Source organism: Hyaena hyaena, unplaced genomic scaffold (genome assembly GCF_003009895.1).
Source record: "Hyaena hyaena isolate Hyena2069 unplaced genomic scaffold, ASM300989v1 scaffold_532, whole genome shotgun sequence".
In the NCBI taxonomy this organism is placed as follows: Eukaryota; Metazoa; Chordata; class Mammalia; order Carnivora; family Hyaenidae; genus Hyaena; species Hyaena hyaena.
This window is the reverse complement of record NW_024081165.1, coordinates 707,661-729,069: the sequence shown is the minus strand read 5'-3', so window position 1 is coordinate 729,069 and position 21,409 is coordinate 707,661. Positions and strand designations below refer to the sequence as shown.

The 21,409-nt window shown below is 41.1% G+C and overlaps 1 long non-coding RNA gene across 1 annotated transcript; it reads left to right on the top strand.

The window, feature by feature from the left end:
• Window positions 1-17,043: 17,043 nt before the first annotated feature.
• LOC120247590 lies at window positions 17,044-19,866 on the top strand. The gene is made up of 3 exons (XR_005532361.1): window positions 17,044-17,254; window positions 18,028-18,220; window positions 19,798-19,866. It is a non-coding gene; the product is annotated as an uncharacterized LOC120247590 (long non-coding RNA).
• The last annotated feature ends 1,543 nt before the right edge of the window (window positions 19,867-21,409 follow it).

Below are 21,409 nucleotides of genomic sequence, written 5' to 3'. Positions count from 1 at the left end.
ATAAAAGAACAGCAGTACTGCAATTTCTTTACTCTGGACTATGAGGCTTAGTTTCAAACCAGAAGCTAACAGATAAGAACTGCTAAGTCTAAATCATTTGCAAATCATCTTTCCTTCAACAAGCATTTATTGGGAGACAGCTTTTCCAGGCACTGTCTTACACATTGGGATATATGAGAGAAGAAAACAAACCAAGATACTTGCCCTTGTGGGTGTTAGGTTCTAGTGGGAAAGAGAAATAATACATAATAAATCTGACAAGTAAGTTCATTATCCAGTTGACAAAATTTTAAAATTTCTTTTTCCTCTATCCATCTTAGGTTCATTGGTTAGGGTTTTGTAAATTAGACTAACAATATACTAAGAAGAGGAAAAAATAAACAGAAGTTATAAACATGTGCATCACCTGTACAAATAGGAGTATTTGGTGATGAATAGCTCAAAGGGATAGTTAGAACTCAGGCTTGTACTGCATCTTAACAAAAGAAAATTATGTTTTTGGGAAAGTGATGAGACAAAGGAAAATGACTTTGAGCTTTAGGTTAGCAAATTGTCAGGAGGTAGGGGCGCCTGGGTGGCTTAGTCGGTTAAGCGTCCGACTTTCGCTTAGGTCATGATCTCACGGTTCGTGGGTTCGAGCCCCGCGTCGGGCTCTGTGCTGACTGCCAGCTCAGAGCCTGGAGCCTGTTTCGGAGTCTGTGACTCCCTCTCTCTCTGACCCTCCCCTGCTCATGCTGTCTCTCTCTCTCTCCTAGAAATAAATAAAAATATTTTTAAAAAATTGTCAGGAGGTAAATATAAGGGCAACTAATGGAAGACAAAGGGTAGTTAGTGAAGTTTGTTAGGTAAGTTCCTCTGGTGCTGTCTCTGGGCTGATATGAATGTAGAGTTGTCTCTGGTGGTTAACTTCTGTCATTCCTGGACATCTTTACAAATTTATGCCCTGCTATGAGAAAGAATGAAATCCTACCATTTGTAGCAACATGGATGGAACTGGAGGGTATTATGCTAAGTGAAATAAGTCAGGCAGAGAAAGACAGATATCATATGTTTTCACTCATATGTGGAACTTGAAAAACTTAACAAAAGCCCATGGGGGAAGGGAGGGGAAAAAATAGTTACAAACAGAGAGGGAGGAAGGGAAACCATAAGAGACTCTTAAATACAGAGAACAAACTGAAGGTTGCTGGGGGTACAGGGGAGAGGGGAAAATGGGTGATGAGCATTGAGAAGGGCACTTGTTGGGGTGAGCACTGGGTATCGTATGTAAGCGACGAGTCACAGGAATCTACCCCCAAAATCAAAAGCACTTTGTATACACTGTATGTTAGCCAACTTGACAATAAATTATATTAAAAAAATTTATGACCTGCCTAGGCAAATAGTGGGGGGACAGAGAGCTTTTCTTACATTTGCTTCTTCTCAAAATTGTCTTCAGCTTGAAATAATCCTTATGCCAAAATGGCATATTTTGGGGTGGCATATTCTGCCACACTTCACAGCTTATGAGAAGACCATGAGTACAAGGGAAAGAAAGAAAACAAAAAGCAAAATAAAGAACAAAATAAGGGTATCAGAAGTATGCTAGTGTTGCAAAGTTGACCTCATTGAGAAGATGACACTGGATAGACTCCCTTCTTATCTAGACCCCACAAATGGCCACAGTCAGCTTTGCCATAGATTACTTCACACAGTGGGTGTTGAGGGATGGGGGGAATGCTGCTGTCTAATAAAAGGAGTTACTAAGAGAAGAATACAAAAAGGGCTACAGATTTTACCTATTTCCTCCTGGTACAATAAAGGGTTATGTAGATAAAGAGATCAGAGGCTTTACAACATACTGGGGATGTAGTGTTCTCTGTTTCTTAATGCAACTTTGATACAACTTTTTTTTGGTTGATGCCTCATCTCTGAACCACTAGGTGGTATCCACAGAAAACCATAGTTTTAATTTAGAGGTGCCAGTGCAGAAGAATGTTGCAGAGCTCCTACAAAGAGTTTTTGTTCAATCCACTTGAGGTCTGTGAGTGTTCGGGGCTATGCGTGTGTAGGTTTGTATGTGAACAGAATTGATCATTTCTTATTATCAAAAGATGCTATCTCTGTGCAAGTTTCTGCATCCTTTATTTTATTTTATTTTATATAGATAATGATTTGTAATCACTGCCCTCTTCATATATTCATTTATGTTAATAATTAGCATTTGTAATATTTCTAAACTGTGAAACTGATTTTACAACATGTCTCTTTTGTACTGTCTAGAGTAAGCCTCTTACAATTGTTTGGTTGTTCAGAGCATTTCTAATGGAGACTGACTATTTAATTCCTTTCTTTGAGGGAACTTGGAGTCTGATAAGTAATACGTCAGAAATGATTATGGAAAAGCAAACCGTGAATGTGTCCCAAAAGAATAAGTATGTCTTTGGGAAATGAAAAGAATCTTCTGAATTTCCATCCTGTCACACGTTAAATTGAGAGCCATTTAGATGAGATCACACCCTCTGCGGTGTGCAGGTTGGGTGTTTGAAAACAGACTGTCCCCCCATTTCTTCTGAATGTGCAGGTGAGAGTGCCTACTGTTCTCGAATACCCTTTTTGTGTGGTTTGCCTGGAGGTGGGTGGATTGCTAGAGGATATGCAATGGGCCAGTGGCAACTGTCTTTTTTAGAATAATAATAGATCTTCTGGGGGTGAGGCTATGGGACAAAATGTGGAGCCACACTCTTGCTGTGATGGAGCTAAGTGTTGGGGTGCCAGGATAGGGGGTGGTGGTGTGGGAGGGTGAGCAGGCAGGCATTCTTCATGCCTGCGGAAAAAGGAGGAGCCAGTATGGAAAGGTCTGAGCTCCTTTCAAGCTCTGAAGGAAGTCACCAGAAGCTGCAAAGGGAGAGGCAAGAATTGTGAAGATCCAGTTTTGTGTCCTCCCCCCCGCCCCCCCCGCCACCACACACCTCATGCTTTTGGAAGCAAGCACTGCCTTTGCTCAGCACTTATCTGTGCTGTTCAAGCTAGCCAGCCAGCCTCTGTGCCCATGCCTTGGTTCCTAAACTCTAAGTTGGAATTCTTGCTCTGTCCCTCACCATGTGGCTCTGGTCCAGGGCCTTCACTCACTAGGTCTCCATTTTCAACTAGAAAGTACAGATAATACTATACGTCCCAAACAAGAAATTGTGAGAACGTTCAGTGCTTTGTAAGGGAAAGGAATTAACTAAAACTCTAATTTCTCTTGCTATAACTCATATTAGAGAAAAATAAGGACTCTTGAGAAGATTGTGTTATGTATAAGGAAATTTAAAAAATTCTATGGGTTGAAACACAAATATAACACATTCTTGATTTTTGCTGCCTCTGTCTGAAGACCGCATTTGATTAAAATTATTAAAGGGCCAGAAATGACTTCAAACATTTTTCTTTTTCTGATGGGTATGTTACTTGAATGATAAAAGCTTAGAGAAAGTTCTGGATTATAACATATTATTTGGGGCTGGAATGAAGATTGATGTAAAGTTTTCATTCTGCCTTTCTAATTTAACAGTCTGTGTCATTTGTAGCCAGGCATGTAATAAAGGACTTATTATTTATGTATTTTCTTACAGTATTTTTTCTTTGAGCAGTGCTGAGGTGGTCTGCTTGGCTCTCAAATGGAATCACATTTTAGTCAATGTAATTATCCAAGGGCTGGTGATCAAGAAAATAGGTTATTCAGGTCCTTTGTTCCTCTATTGTCCTTGACTCCTTAATTTTAAAGAGATTTTGCTGTTTCTTAGTGCCTCTATCAGAGAAAGGAGAGAGATAATAGAAGAAAAGGAAGCAGAGTTCACCATATTACTACCTGTTAATGAGGGATAGGGCTCCATGAAGAAAGAGTAGAGATTGCATCAAATAAAGGAATGACTGTGGATTCTTTACTGAAACAAGTTTCCTGACACATCACTGACAATTCCTCATACCTGCCATCTTGGTACCTCAAGCTTCTTAAGGTGAGTAATGAGTAAATCTGTACTGCCACTTGTGACTGGCTGACTTCCAAGATGGCCCCAGTTGATTCCCACCTCCTGATATTGACACTGTAATCTGCCCCCCTGGGAAAACTTTCTTCTAACCAATAAAATACTGCAAAAGCAAAACTGACGGTATCACTTTCATGATTAAGTTTCAAAGACTGACTTTCAGAAAGGCAGAATCCCTTTACTGCCTCTTCATCTTGCCTGCTTTGATGAAGCAAGCTGCCATGCTGGAGAGGACTAATGTGGCAAGAAACTGAGTGCAGTCCCTGGCCAAGAGCCAGAGAGGAACTGAGGTCCTCAGTCCAACAACCTATGAGGAAAGAATCCATCCAACAACTATGTAAACTTGGAAGTGGATCTCTCTCTAGTCAAGTCTTCAGCTAGTCATAGGAAGACAGGCAGGTAATTAAAAAGAGTCTGCTTCCTCTTGCCCTGGCAGCTGCAGGAAATGTAGGTTCTGGGAGGCATAGTAAAAGCAACACAAACCCTTTTCTAGGGAAAGGAGGGAGCAGACCTAGACATGAGATATTTGAGAGCTATGAAGGAAGGTGCAGGAGTTTAAAGCCCCAAAATAAACTATTTGAACTATGAATAAGTTTGAAGTTTTCAATATCAATATGGAGAAAGGAAGAGTGAGGGAAGTAGAAGGAATGAGAGGCAAATGGAAAACCATACAGAGGTCTCCCATGCAGATGGCAAAGAATCTGCTCTGTAGACTAGTTGAAAATAAGCCCAGAAGGGTTAGGATGAAGTACAAGAATGCATTTTCTCATGCCCAGAGATAAACCCTGATAAGATGAAGCCATGATTGGAAAGTGGAAAATTAGGGGTGCCTGGGTGGCTCAGTTGGTTACGCGTCTGACTCTTGGTTTCTGCTCAGGTCATGATCTCACAGTTTTGTCAATTCCAGCCCCACAAGGCGCTCTGTGCTGACAGCGGGGAGCCTGCTTGGGATTCTCTATCTCCCTTTCTCTCTGCCTCTCCCCTGCTCATGCTGTCTCTGTCTCTCTCAAAAATAAATAAACTTACACAAAAAGAAAACTGGAAAATTTATGAGAAATGTTCCTAATTCAACTTCTATATTGACGTAAATTGTACTTTAACTTGGGGATCTTATTTAACTGTGATTCATGTTCACAGTTGCCTGATGCTTAATGGGGCACCTGGGTGGCTCAGTCAGTTAAGCATCTGACTTTGGCTCAGGTCATGATCTCACACCATTGGTGAGTCTGAGTGGTGAGTCTCTGTGCTGACCGCTCAGAGCCTGGAGCTAGGTTCAGACTCTGTGTCTCCCTCTTTCTCTGCCCCTCCCCTGCTTGCACGCTCTCTCTCTCTCTCAAAAATAAGTTAACATTAAAAAAAATCAATGCTGAAAACACATTTTAAGAACAGGAAATGTTTTTAAAATTCAAAAGTTATAAATTCTACCTTCTATTCTTGTCCCCAGGCATCCATGTCATTTCCCCAGAGACAACCAAAATTAACAGTTTCTTGTATCCTTCTAGAGACACAATAAATATATCCAAATATATAAATGGATTAATCTTTTAAAATGCCCTTTGAACACTGAAATGGTAGCTTACCATATACACTATTGGGTACCTTGATTTGTTTCCTTTCTTAACAATACATTTTTATATCTCAAACCAGTACATAAGAATATTCTTTATTCTTGTTTATAGTTGTACAGGGTTGCATTGTATTAGTATTCCATATTTTACTTAATCATTTACTTACTGATAGGTAATTCCCAATCTTTTTGCTATTATAAGTAATTTTAATACATTTTTTATACATCATTTTGCACATGTATGTGTGGGGCAAACTGATGGAGGTGATATGCTGGACTAAAGAGTATGTCTATGAATTGTTTTGACAGATTCTCTACCAGATTGTTCTCTGTAGAGCTTATACCAAGTTACACTCCAATGAGCAACGTATGGGCATGCCTAATTTTCACACTTGCACTAATATTGTATGCCAGTAAACTATTTGATCTTGACCTCACTGATAAATGAAAATAAACTCTGTGTAGTTTAAGTTTTTCTCCTATTATATGGATGTTTTTATGTTTAAAAGCCACATGCGTTTTCTCTTCTGTGACTTGACTATTCATACCCTTTCCTCTTTTATCTATTTGATTGTTATCTTTTATGTATTATTTATAGTAATTCTTCACGTGTTAGGAAAACTAGGTATAACCTGCGAAGAGTTTTCCTCATTAGTTGCCGTCAAATAATTTCGCTGGTTGTATGCTGTAATGCCAATTTTTTTTTCAATTGCTGTGGTTCAATTGAACCATCTCTTCTTGAAGGTGTCTGAATTTTGCCATACCTTTAAAAGCCTGTCCCATGAAGACATGAAAAAAAACCCCTCCATATTTTCTTCTAGTACTTCTACGGCTTTATTTTTTAACATCCAAATGTTCGTTCCATCTGGAATTTATCCTTAATGTGTGAGGTGTGGATCCAATTTTATTTTATTTCTCCAGATGTCTGCTCAGTTGTGCCCACACCATTTATTGAGCAATCCATCTTTTTACAACACAGTTGAAATGCCACTTTTATCAAAATCTGTTCAGATGATATTTCTGGGCAAGTCCTTTTATTATTCTATTTTTATAATCTGTTCAGTAAATCTAATAAATATAAAAAATCCCTGAATACTTTTGCTTGTTTGCTTTTCCATTTGGACTTTAACATCACCGTGTCTAACTTGCAAGAACCACTCTATTAGTAATTTCACAGAAATTGCACTGTTTTCATATGATACCTTAGGGAGAAGTGACATCATTATGATGTGATACCATTCTTTAAAAGAACATAGTTTTCTTTTGTGCCTCTTAATGTGTAAGTATTTTTACATAGATCTCATACATTTCTTGTGTGTTGCTATGCTAACAGGATGTTTTCCTTTGTTTCTTCTAATTGATATTATTTGTACATTTAGGGACTATTATTTCTCTCTATTAGTTTTACACCTCCTGATATTTCCTATTTCTTAAAATAATTTTTCAGTTGCTTCCCTTGGATTTTCTGGGTAGAGAATCATGTATCTGTAATAGTGATAGTTTTCCCCCTTCTTTTCTAACTTTTATATATTTACCCTTTTGTCTATGTTCACCAGTCCCTTCCAACAAAATAAATAGTTTTGATGGTGCAAAACACTTCATTGGTGACACTGGGGACTGGCAATGCCCTTGGGTTTCCCATTCAAGAGGATGTTGGCCCTTGGTTTGACAGTGACAAAACATAATAATTTATCCCATTTTATTAGTCACTTTAAAAAAATCAAGAATGGATGGTGACCTTTCTGCTCTTTAAAAGAATTTACGCAATTATTTTTTCCTTGTATTTATTAACGTGAATTATAGTGATAATATAATTAATATTTAAGATAAACAGAATAATGCCTCCCAGTGATGTCCACATCCTAAGCCCTGGTACCCAGGAATGTCACTTTATATGGGACTGCAGAGGTGATTCAGCTTCTTGAGATGGGGATATTATCCTGGCTTATCTGAGTGGCCCTAGATAGAACTACAAGTATTTTTATAAAAGGGAGGCTGAGGGAGATTTGATGCAGAACAAGCTACTATGACACTGAATCAAGAGATTACATTTTTCAGATGGAGGTAGGAGCCATGAACCAAGGAAAGCAAGGAATGCAGCATTAGAAGCTGGAGAACTTAGGCAACGATTCTTCCCCAGAGCCTTCAGAGGGCGTCTGGACCTGCTGACACATTGACTTTGCCCCAGTAAAACTGATTTCAGATTTGGGCCTCCCCAAGTAACAGAATACATGTGTGTTGTTTAAGTCATCATGGCTATGGTACTTTGTTATAGAAACTGCAGGAAATTAATACAATATTCTATATAATTCAGTTACTGATTCTATCTGATACTTGTAGAGTGAAGCCTTTTTGTGCTGTAGAAGATTAAGTAAAAAAAATAATAATAATAATGTAAAGCACTTAGAGCAGTGCCTGGAATGTAAGAGATGCTATTTAAGTGTTTGCTCTCATTACTGTTATCCTGTTTCTTTAACATAATGCTCAGATATAATTGCAATCCTGATGACAGAACATATTCCTCTTAGGAAACAGATATTCTCATGAATATAAGTCACACAGTGTGTTCTACAGGGCCCTCCCCTTGCACAGTCCCCCACTAGGGGAGGTCTAGCATAGGCTCTCTCCTGTCCTCTAGCCAGCTGGGCCCCTTGATCGCAGAGATTGATTGCTGTGAAACAAAGCACCCCAACACATATTAGTGTAAAGCAACAATGATTTGTCATTTCCTATAATTCTGTAGGTTGCCTGGGCTCAGGTGGTGGTTTCCTGCTGGTGTAGGCTGATGTCACTCAAAAAGTTGCCCTCTGCTAGGAGCTTAGCTGAGGCCAATTGTCCAAGATGGCATCTTGTCCTCCAGAACCTCTCTCCATGTGGCCCCTCACTCTTCACCAATGTAACTTGAGATTTTTCAAGCCATTTCAAGACATCCAAAGCAGGCGCTCCCAGGGTTATTAACAACAGTATTACTAACACAATCTCTTGGTTCGGGCAAGTCATAGGCCAGCTCAGGTTCAAGAGGAAAGGAAATCTTGATGGCAGTGTTGGAGACTATATACCATGCGGTGCAGCCCACTTTTTTCATGTATAGAATACTTGGAGGGATACCAATCAAAAGGCTGGAGCCCAGGGGCACCTGGGTGGCTCAGTAGGTTGAGTGTCTGTCTTCTGAAGTTCAGGTCTTGATCTCACGGTTCGTGGGTTTGAGCTCCATGCTGGGCTCTGTGCTGATAGCTTTGGATTCTTGGTCTCCCTCTCTTTCTTCTCTTTCCCTGCTCACATTCTCTTTTTCTCAAAAATAAATAAACTTAAAAAACAAAAAAGGCTCAAGCCCAGGCATCTTTTGCAGTGTCCAGGTCTCTCAGGAGAAACTCATGTAACTTTCTGCCAGAGTGAGTCCTGAGAATGCTGCCATTTATCCTCTCTCTCTCTCACTCTCTCTCTTTAAGATTCTAGCAGCTTCAGGTGCTCTGAAGCCCTGAGGTTTCAGAGGGAGACGCTCAACAGTCCTCAGTGTAATGGAGGGGGTTATCCTGTGGTCAACCCTACAGGTTTGAGTGATTTTTCTTAGGGTTTCTCTCCTTTCCATGCTTTGAGAAGGGACTCCCCACTGCTCTCCCCTCCCCCACTGGAGATCAATCCAATGGTGACAGGCAATCACCATCCAAAGACAAACTGACTAAAGGGTGGGAAAAGTATGTGATACCATGTAACTCTCCATTTATTTCCTGCCTCGTCTCTTATTTACCCGAAGTCCCTTAACAGAGTCATGCAGAATTATAAAATGTGAGTGCTAGATTCACCCTACAGCCCAACTCAGCGTCTTCTAACTATGCTTCCCAGACTATGTGAGATTTTGTTACCCTCCTCCCACAGTATAAGAGCAACAACAGGAAGGGAGCCTGGGAGCCAGGCTTTCAACAACTGCCTCTCTCCTCCAACATTTATGTGTTTCACAGGTGAGCTTTCCTGTAGATTTTGTTTAAACAAGAGTTTCACTGTTAATACCAGTTTGAAATCTCTGAGAACAAGACTCAGTGCGGTCAAATCACCTGTTTCGGCAGAGCTGGATGGGGAAGCAGTGCAACATAGGCATTTCCTGGGGTGGCAGTGTACAGAGAGTGTGGCATACACCCCTGGAGGTGTAAGACGGTGCAGTGGATGATGTTTACCAGGCCTTTGCAGGATTTATGGAATTGGAAGGAATATGAAGATGAGCTACATGGGTGTGAGGTGTGGCAACCTAAAGGAGCCCTTGTGATATCAAACGGGGCCAACAAAATTGCCTTTGAGGAGAATGGAACTCAGAAACTGCACAAACTGCCTCCCATATTTTTATAATTATGGTGTCTACATTTTCCTTCCCCCTCTTCCCATACCTAGTTCTCCAACTTTGCCTTAAATTTTGTACAAGTATTTCAAGAGTTGAGGTGTGAAGGGGCATCAACATTTTCACCTTCCTGCACCACTCACAGGAGGGTCCTTGGTGTCCCCAGGAAGTTGGACGACTAGTGTCTAAACCAGAGGGAGAAGCTGAGTCTCCCGACTCCCATTTTAGCACTTTCTCTCACTATAAAATTTCTTCTCCTTTATAAAGAAGTCAGCACAATTATGCTTATCCATATACAAAGGACACATATAAGGAACTTGTCTTCCCACTGCCTCGTTTTCTTTATTCAAATAAATCAAGAATATAGTTTCTCTTTATTCCAGCTGTTATGAGGCTTGCTGATATAGTGTGTATGACCCTTCAGATAAAGGCATAATGTAAAACAAAATTGTATTAATAAGATATTGCTAATATTAATCAATATGAAATGCAATAGTGTTCTGGGGTGAGGAAGTCAAGAAAGAATGCAGTAAACTCTTCTGGGATCTGCAAGACCAGACAGTTTCCAACGCTTCTTGGTAAATACTCAGTCTAGAAAACGGTCCCCTAAAGTGCAGTAAAGCATGCAACTCTAATGTTTGTGTTATTTGGAAATTATGCCTTGGAAAACTCTAGCAGATCTCTTCCATCATGCGAACAGTGAGAGATGTTACTTTTCATGTAATTATCCAGTTAGAATGGAAGCTACATCACATTCTGTGCACCATGTGATAACTGCTTAAACAGGTCAGGGTCTTTATATTCCTAGTCTACAGACCATGTTCTAATAGAATAGAACTTCAATGTGTCTGACAGATGGGAAACAGCTCATTTTGACCCTCAATGTCCAGTCTCTGGTTCACATAACCTAACAACATGAGATTATTACTTGTGTATTTTATACAAGTCTGCAATAAAGACCCCAGCTCCAAGGAAAACAATCAAAATTTTGTTTTTATATTCTTCCATTTGGCTATAAGCAGCTTACATTGAGAGATGTTCACTCATTAAACCGAGAACATGGTTATATTATTTTCATCTTGCAAAGTGAGCTGCTGAGCTACATAGGGGTTGGGCAACTTCTCTGTATTTACGTAAGCCATGGGTAGAAATGGGAATCAAGCCACTCATCCTGATTTTCTAGGCTTCCCAATCTTTCAAAATGTACAGTAATTTTTAAAATTTAATTCCAACCCCACCAACCCCCAGAGTCACACATATTCTATGTATCTCTCTTTTTTCTTTTGTCTATCAGATGCTATTCATGGGACCTTCATTTTCTGGTCTGGAAACATAGGGCGAGAAAACCAATGAGCTAACTGAAATTGAAAGCAAAGCCAAAAATACCACTACATGGCTACTGACCCCAGATGTCAGTATTTTACTTATAAATAAAGCTATCAAGACCTGAAGAGAACACTAGCTCCTACCTTATAAGCAATCTCTCTTAAGAGGAAGCATAATGCCCCCTCTAATCCTGAAGATGAGTTAAACAAACATCTCAGGGAAAGGGGGTGGAGCTGTGTTCTTTCTGCGTCCTTCCCTATTTGATTTCTTTTTTTTTTCTTTTCTTCTTTTTTTTATTTATTTCTAGGAGAGAGAGAGAGAGAGAGAGAGACAGTGTGAGCAGGGGAGGGTCAGAGAGAGAGGGAGTCACAGACTCCGAAACAGCCTCCAGGCTCTGAGCTGGCAGTCAGCACAGAGCCTGATGCAGGGCTCGAACCCACGAACCGCGAGATCATGACCTAAGCGAAAGTCGGAAGCTCAACCGACTAAGCCACCCAGGTGCCCCCTATTTGATTTCTACCTTCCCTAGGGTCACTCTCTTTTTGACTCCTTACACACATTGTTTTCCTCTGCCAGTCCTTCAGGCCCTGCTAGTCCTTGGGGTTATGCCTAGTCCCTCCTCTTATCACCATCTCCACTCTCTCCCTGGGTGGTTTTGTCCATGTCCCTACTTCAATCACCGTGAAGACGTCAAAAGTTAAAAGTTATGTTGCCTTGCCTCAACAACTCCATGAAGCTATAACGTGGGCCCCTCATATTGGACATATCACAAAGTGAGCACATCATATTCCCCATTCCTCACCTCCTCTGCCTACCTTCCACTCCCACTTTAGACTCTTTTATCTATTATAGGAAAAAGCATCATCACTTGGTTTAATCAGCCTCAAACTGGAGACCAACCTTAACTCTTTCTTCTCCACCGCTTGCTATATCTAATCTATTGCAAAGCCCTGTCCATCTTACAACCTATACATCTCTACCATGTGCCCACCTTGATTCATCTCCATCGTGACCTTCCTAACTTAAGCTACTGGTCTTGTTCTTTGCTACTTCCAGCCATTCCCACACATGTTATATATTCATCTGCTGTCCCTCATCCAAGGGGTGGTAGAAGGAAGTGAACACCCAGAAGATAAGAATTCTGGGCTTGGCTCTGTCACTTACTGGTTGTTTGACCTCCAAGGACCTACCTGTCTCTGCTGTTGTAGTGGGGATAACAATTTCCTTTCTAAAAGGTGGGGGCTCAGCCAGGTGATCTCTAGATAGCACTCTCAGTTTTAAGAGCTGTGATTCTATGTAAAATCTCAGGTGTAGTCACATTGAAATAACAGCTATATACACATCAAATCCAAACAATATCACTAGAAATCCAGCAACAATGGCATTCTGGGAAAGGCATTTTTCATACTTTTGGGCCATTAAGTGCCTTTTAAGGATTCTGTGTTTTAGGGGTTCCCATCTTTTGATTCCCACAACTCAAAATAGATGGGACAAACTCAATTTCTCAGGCTTCTCAGCCTGGGGCTAGGACACACTCATGTTACTCAGTCCTGGCAAAACACACCTTTTTTGAGATTTAAGTTTATAAAAAGGTAACAGGAAAACAGGATGGACATTCTGGCAAGGAGAGAAGAGAGACATTCCTCTTTTAGAGGCAGCATTGGCAATAGCACAGTGCTAGCTTTACCGCAACTCCTCAGTGGCTCCAGCAGAGAGGCTCTGCCTGTGCCAGTGGCAGGAGAAGCCTTTTAAGAAGAGTCTGATGGCTTGATTTGGGCATGATTTATGGCTTCATAGCTCCCAAGCTGGTTCTCTGATCTTTCTGGAGGTTGTGAAGGCCACCTAATGTTCTTTAACAAATTACATCTTTGTTTAAACAAGCTATGAGGTCTCTGTTATTTGCAGCCACAAAGGAATGCTGTCCCTCAGCCTTCAAGTCTCAGGTAGAGCCTCGTTTTCTCTGGGAAGCCTTTCTTGACCCCCGAGATTACACTAAACCTGTCATGTGCTCCTAGGGTGGACAGTACTTTTTCTCTTCTAGCAGATATTTGTAGAGGTGTTTGAAATTACTTGTCTCTCCTGCTCTACTTTAAGCTCTGCAATGGCTGGGCTATATCTGCCTTGTTCCTTCCTGTCTCCCCAGCACCTAGCATGCTGGGTAGCACATAGTAATCACTCAATAGATGTTAACTTGAATTGAATTACTGACATCTAAATGATTCATTTGGTAGTAAAGACTAATTTTCTTCATTTTCCCCTCATTAGAGATGCAAAATAGCTGCTCATTATCCTCATTTTTTCCCTCTTAAGATTAAAAGGTAAACTGGATGAATGTGGAGCTTACTAAAACTTTTGGGTATCAGGCCTGATTCATTACTAAGCCTTCTTGAGTTCCCGAAGTTGCGTATTTCTTTGTTGTTTCTACTTTTAAAGACAAAGCTAGGACTTTTTAGACAAAGATGACCAAATTAGTTATACATGCTGCTGCCAAATAGTAACAAAGTGTATAAGCCCACATGGACAAAAAGAAGGATGTCCCCAGCATACAAAGAAGGTGCCAGATATGGCAGGGCAAGGGAAGTAAGAGTCCAGGGAGTTTACGGGGATATGAACCAGAAAGAATCAGCCTCCTTCCCTACATCATGGCAGTGTCAGGCACAGTAGATGGTGAGAATAAGACATAGGCAGTGGTGTGCTCAATGTATTACAAACAGCTCCCTGAAAAAGAATGACAGAATGGAAGGAAGGAAGGAAGGAAGGAAGGAAGGAAGGAAGGAAGGAAGGAAGGAAGGAAGGAAGAAAAGAGAAAGCAAACCCCAATTTACAGCATTGATTGGTTTTTGTGGTAGAAGTACACCTTCATGGCCAATTTCAAGCTATCACCATGCCATCACTGAATGTGGGATTCACTGAGAAAAAATGTGCATGATTGGCTCTTTGGTTGGCAGGAATTGGTTCTGGCATATCAGTGGTTGGGGGGTCAAAAAGAGATTGGCAGGGCGTGTGGGTGTCTCTGTAGGTTAAGTGTCCGACTTCGGCTCAGGTCATGATCTTGAGATTCGGTTCATGAGTTCAAGCCCTGCATTGGACTCTGTGCTAACAGCTCAGAGCCTGGAGCCTGCTTCGAATTCTGTCTCCTACTCTCTCTGGCCGTCCCCCATTCATGCTCTGTCTCTCTCTCAAAAATAAATAAACATTAAAAAATTAAAAAAAAAATAGAAAGATTGGTCCAACTTTAGTATAAGGAGAGGTCAATGTTCAAAATCTATCTCCCATTCCATACAAAAAATGCCACAGCTAGGAGTCCACCATCTACACCTCCACCACACACACACAGGACTTAGAAAACAGAATGGGCTCAGAGATGGAACCCCACACCAGAAAGGAATTATTTAGGAATATTTACAAAGGCTTTTATTTTTTAGTGCCTTTAAAGGTATATATGTATGTATGTATATGGGTATTATATTGTTTTTATAAAAGTTTAAATTGCTTTAAAAGACTATTGACAGTTAAAGCAAAAACAATTTAGATGCTTTCTGAGGATGGGGTGTGGGGAAGGAATGAAGTATAAGAACTGCATTAGCTCAAAGGGCACAAAGGGAAAAATAAACCCATGCTCTTGTTAAGACTCCTGTACTTTTCATGAAGAACTGTTTGAAGGGAGACTTGGAGGACTTAAAGATACATATTGTAATTTCAAAATCAACCATTAAGGAAATAAAATCAGAAACAGTTATATAAATCAGTACTAAAACATAACCCATACACCTAAAAGAAGTAAGAAAAGGAGAAATAGAGGAGGAAAAAGCAATGGGATAAAACAAATACCAAGATAAAATATTTTAATCCAATGATTGTAGTAATAATTAAATTATATGTAAATGAATTAAAACACACCAATTAAATTTTTAAAAATGAAAATCACAGGGGCACCGGAGTGGCTCGGTCGTTTGGGTGTCTAACTTCTGCTCAGGGCATGATCTCACAGTTCCCAAGTTCAAGCCCCAAGTCAGGCTCTGTGCTGACAGCTCTGAGCCTGGAGCCTGCTTTAGAGTCTGTGTATCCCTCTCTCTCTGCCCCTCACCTGCTCTCTCTCTCTCTCAAAAATAAATTAAAATATTTTAAAAAAACCAAACAAAAACCCCCTGAAAACTCCAGTGTTTCTGTGACACTAGCTTCATTTCAAGGGCTCAATAGTTACCCGTGGCTAGTGGCTACTACACTGGACAGGAGAGATACAGAAATTTCTGTCATCACACAAAATTCTACTGAAAAGCACTGCTCTCACGAGTGACTAACTCCAAATGAACCAGGAAGATGCAGCAGTCCAGGAGCAGGATTCAGTAATGATAATATGGAGTTTCCAGATGGTGCTAGGAAACTAGTGAGACGAATTTTCAAGGAGAACAAAAACTTGATCAGGAAGGTGAATGCAGTCATCATATACTTGCCTGTGTAGTTAACAATATATACTCAGGCAGAATTGCATCAACACTGGTAAGTGATTTATTCCAAAGCGGCAGGTAGCTATTTTGGGAGGATGGGAGAGAGGAGAGGTGGTGAGTGATGAGGGTTAACCCTTGTCTACTGTGAGAAGAAACTACTAGATAACAACTAACATGGATAAAAGTAGTGTACACATATTTCTGGAAATGCAGAGGAGACAAGCACGGGGAGTGAAGGAGTTTTCTTTAGAGGAATTCAACACAAGGTGGGATGGGATAGGGTAGAAAATTGCTGTTTGTCATAAGCCTTTTGGGAGCATTTTATTTTTTAAATATATATGCATGTATTAGCTGGATAAAATAAAATACTTGCACAAAAAAATCCAGACAGAACCTAACTGTCGTCTGCCCTTTCAATATCTGGTCATGACATTCAAGTAGCTGATGGGACCACTGCAATTCCCAGAGCCTCTGTGTTATAATGACACCCATTTAATGTTTATCACACATAAGCTTAAATATATCAAAAGATAAATACATAAAATACATTGTAAAGCGGAAGAGACACATTCTGAAGGTGCAAAGGAGGATTTATCTGCAGACAAGATTGACAATGGGTCCCAAGAATATGAAAGAAAACAAAGCAGGAAAAAGACACTGTGTGACCCAGTGTCCCCCTAAGGTGGGGACGTGAGCAGATGACAGAACTGGAGCTTCATCCAGAGCCTGCTTCTCCTCTCCAGGGCAAGGTACTACTCAAGAAAGACGCTTGTTCCCTGAAGGCAATGACGCAGCGTCTAGGGAATCCGCGCTCCAGGCACCCATGCAGCAGGGAAGCGTCTCTCCCCACTTTCCCCAGGGGACTGTGGAGAAACCTGGCTCAGAGTCAGACTGGCCCTAGGGGGAGGGCAGCTTCAATGCATCAGGCAGTTCAATCAGAGGTGGTGACTTACTGCACTGATTCCCAATCTCTTTGTTTAGGTTACTCTTGGAAATGTTGGAATTTGGGGGAACACAGCTGAAGAGATTAAAGACCGAAAGAAAAACTGATTGAGCTGATAATGATGGCACTTTCATCATTACTACTACATAAGCCTCTGAAGGTACCAAAGTTTTATACTTTTAATATGAAAATTTTCCCGAGCAGAATATCACTGCTTGTACAAGGGGCCTGATGATTATATATATACCTCCAAGCACAGAACCAAGATTTTACATATTTCAGGACATGGTCTTCACTTGGGTGCTGACGTGCCTTTCTGCTTGCCTTCCCACTTAGTCTACTGTACGACCCTACTGTTCGCATCGTGCAACACAATCCACTCAGCAAAACGCTCCATCAGGCAGTTAACTGTCTGAATTGTCTACTCAGATGGAGAGTTGTCACAAAAGGCATCTGCAAACCTGGATCAAGATTTGGCAGACCACTGCGACAATTTACAGTGCACAGATATGACACACCAAATGGTTGGAAACCCCTGCCTCTACCTCTCTGGCAAACGTCATCTGTGACCCTGGAAGAGAACGAAGCACAGAGAGGATGGCTCCCCGCTGCACTGCTCTCTCTCACAAGGTGTGTAGAGGTAACTACTGGACTGAGGAGGAAACTGCCTTTTAGAAGGTTAAGACACTGGTTTCATTTGATGGGAGCAAAACAAAGGGGATTTTTTTTTTTTTTTTCTGTTTCCACATCCCTGTTCCTACTTGGCTCTATGAATAAACGCATGTGGTAAACCTGCCACAGTCATGTACAAGTGTTTAGGAAGGGGCTGGATTCATACAAGGGAGGGAGAGCTGCCTTTACTGCAGTCATCTGAAGCCCACTTGCCAAAACAACTTAGAAGGGGATGGGGTACCTGGGTGCCTCAGTCGGTTGAGTGTCTGACTCTTGGTTTTGGCTCAGGTCACTGTTTTTGAGTTCGACCTCTGTGTAGGGCTCTATGCCAACAGCGTGGAGCCTGCTTGGGATTCTGTCTTTCTCTCTCTCTGCCCCCACCCTGCTCACTTCGTCTGTCTCTCTCTCAGAATAAAGAAACTTAAAACAATTTTTAAAAAGGGGGGGGGAAGAACACAACATAAAACGTATTGGAGGTTGGGAAAGTTCACATCAGTTGTCAACAGACGTATGAAGTGCGTAAAAAAGACAGATACAAATTTCAAGTGGAAAGTTACTGTGGAACCCTAAAAGTTGTCTTTGTTGTGTGTGGGTTTCTTGACTGGGATACTCGACATGCTTTGGAAATGAGGAATTGTATCCCCTTTCTTGCCTTCCTTGCTGGGATCCCAATCGTAAATCTGAGAGTCACTGCAGACTCTTACTCCATAAGTACCTCTCCTTCTTCACAGGCCTCAGTCGATCCATCACACAGTCCTATTCATTGAAAGTCTGAAGTATGTCTCCAGTCTCTCCATCTTACTCTAGTCAGGAGTCAGGCTCTTTGGTGGAATGCCACCCACGAGCCCTCTCCAGCAGTGGTTGGGGGGACTGCTGCTCCCCGGCCCACATCAGCATCACCCACGCTGTGTTGCAACTGCTCAGGTAAGGTGTGTTCTACACCCTACAAGTAGCCTTTTGCTTCAAAACATAAGGTCAAACATTTTCATGTTGTTTAATTACCGCATATACTTCTTCCTCTTTGTTTATGTCTTTCGCCCATTTTCAAAGTGTGGATTATTGTTTTAAATGTTTAATAATACATATATTCATATTTCAACTTTCTCTTTAGAAGCAAATAATTTAAGGGGCACCTGGGCAGCTCAATCTGGGAAGCGACCGACTTCAGCTCAGGACATGATCTGACTGCTCCCGAGTTTGAGCCCTGCATCGGGCTCTGTGCTGACAGCTCAGAGCCTGGAGCCTGCTTCAGAATCTGTCTCTCTGCCCCTCCCCTGTTCGTGCACGCACTCTCTCTTTCTTAACCTCTCAAGTATTAAAAAAAAACATAAAAAATTTTTAAATAAAGAAAGCAAATAATTTAATATTTCTTTTCACATTTTAAGTTACTTTTAGAAGCAATAAAATGTGAGTGAAAATAATGAAATAACTCTGCAAAAGCATTAAATATCACCCCAAGGTGGAGTTTCCCTAGAAATTATCTCCATAAAGTAAGTAAACTTTGTCTTTAGGATGTGAGTGCCGAACTATGTTATCATCAATGTGAATTATTATTGTTCATAAATAACAATGAAAATGGCCAAAAGACAGTTTAGAAAGGAAAGTAGAAAAAAAAGGGCGCTGGCCTCACACCTCTCACCTTTTTTCTCCATCCAGAACCTGGTGTTAAACTTTCCCAGAGAATGCTAGGTTCTCTGACATATTTCTTTTCTATTTCCTTAATTATTGGTGTTAGAATAAAACTGATACGTCGCTTTTATTACCACTCAAAATATATCACTGAGGATATGAAACATTGATGCTTATATATTTTTTTTTTATATTTAGCTCCTTTTTATTTTTTTTTTATCATTTTTTTTTTTACAAATAGTTTATTGTCAAATTAGTTTTTACATAACACTCAGTGCTCATCCCCAAAGTGCCCTCCTTCATGCCCATCCCCCCCTCCCCCCCACATCCATCAGTCCTCAGTTTTTGTCAGCATTCAAGAGTCTCTCATGGTTTGCCTCTCTCCCTTTCCCCCACCATTTCCGCCCTTCTTCTCCCCCTTGGTCCTCCGTCAAGTTCCTCCTAATCCTCCTATACGTGATGCTTATATTTTTACATGCGTGGAGAAAAGAAATTTCTAGGGCCTCTATTTATATTTTTAAATTTCATTAGACAATCAGTAAGGGACAAAGAATATCCTTTGGTTTATTATGAACCAAATTTTTTAACTGTTTGTAGTCTTTCCAATCCATTTCACGCAGGCAGATACAAAAGTTGCATTCCCTTTCGAATTCAAGCCCATTTCCTCAGGACAGATAAAAATCATGGTGAATTACATTTCCACCACCTGGAAATACTCCAGATTCTTGATGCTCTGATTTTCCCCTATTGTCTGTCAATTGCTAGTGAGGATTGGAGACCGACTGATCCTAGAAGGTGGGTCTGTGTATTTTATTCGAGTTCCTGCCTGTCCTGTTAGGTTAAAGCTAATCTGTATCACTTTCCATTTTCAGCCTCCAACTATATCTGTAGCTGCAGTGACATTTTTACACAAGGAAAGATGTATGCTGCCCATCTGTCATGTAAGGACATAATGTAGCTAAACCATCTACCCTGTCTCATACCACATGGGGGGAGTGATGAAGACACAAAGGGCTGACTTCAGTTTCTCCTTGGAGAAGGGAGGGCAAGAGATACTTATTTCTATGCTGTGCTCTTAAGAAAATGAACATCAGGGGCGCCTGGGTGGCTTAGTCGGTTAAGCGTCCGACTTTCGCTTAGGTCATGATCTCGCGGTTCGTGGGTTCGAGCCCCGCGTCGGGCTCTGTGCTGACTGCCAGCTCAGAGCCTGGAGCCTATTTCGGAGTCTGTGTCTCCCTCTCTCTCTGACCCTCCCCTGCTCACGCTGTCTGTCTCTCTCTCTCTCCTAGAAATAAATAAAAATATTAAAAAAAAAAAAAAAAGAAAGAAAATGAACATCAGGTGAGCCACCGTCAAGAGCTTGTGGAAGCACCACCTCTGCAAGAATTGGAAATGGACTTGCAGAGCCTTTGGCCTTTGTTTTCAAAGCCTGAGCTCATCAGTCATCACTATTTTGTGCCTGACTTAATGGATCAGGGACATCTCCCTAGGACAGTGGGCAGCATAGTGGAGAAGGCGCCTAGGAGGACTGGGCAAGAGTACTGACCTGGGCACTGACTGTCTAGACTAGAGAACAGAGGGGAAATGTCTTCACTTAATCGACATTGGTTTACTCATCTCTAAACAACAACAAACAAACAAACAAACACCTCCAAGGTATTTTAAAAGTAGGGTCTCACACACATTTTTTTCCAGAAAGCATGTTTCTGTATGTGAACCAACATGCAGAAACATACAGGTATGTTTCCAGAAATTCAGCTGTGGCAAAGGAAGCCAGCCTGAAGGATGAGAGCTCACAGTTAACATCAACCCTCTAATCCACGCCCCTCGCGCACTGCCGAGGAAAGCGTTCTTCTAGAATGCTCTTGTATATGCTGGCCACAGCAAATTGCCAACCCGCCTGGGGAAATGAGTACCTGAATAGTTATTTTGTTTTCTGGTGGCTTCTCTTTGCAGTAAGACTCTGGTTAAGGAAATATTGATGCCATGTGATGTGCGCTACAGGATGATGATGATGATGATGATGATGATGATTTGCAGGATCTGGTTTTTTTACATCAAATAATAGTTGAAGCAGTTTGTGTCATGACTTTTCTTTTATAGGTAAAAATGCCACATAATGCAAGTTAAGGCTACGTGAGCCAATATATTTCATCGCCCGGCACCATAATCTATTAAGCCGGAGATATTTTCAGGGAATTGCCTTAAATCCTTTGGTGGTTTAAAGTAGCTTCAGAGGGATTAGTGGCTTAGAGGTAATTGTTATTGCTAATATTTTATTTGAAATGTCCTGTTCAGCAAAGGTAATGTGACATTTTGCTCATTGGAAAGGCTGTCTTTCTAGGGAAAGGGATGAGTCAAAAGGTCAGGGCCTGGGAGAGGGAGGAAACGGGACCTATGAAACAAAGGACAAGGGCTCAAGCTGGGTGATCAGCCCAAGTTATGTGAGTCAGAGCTGAGTTTCTTGCATGTGGACCTCGGGGA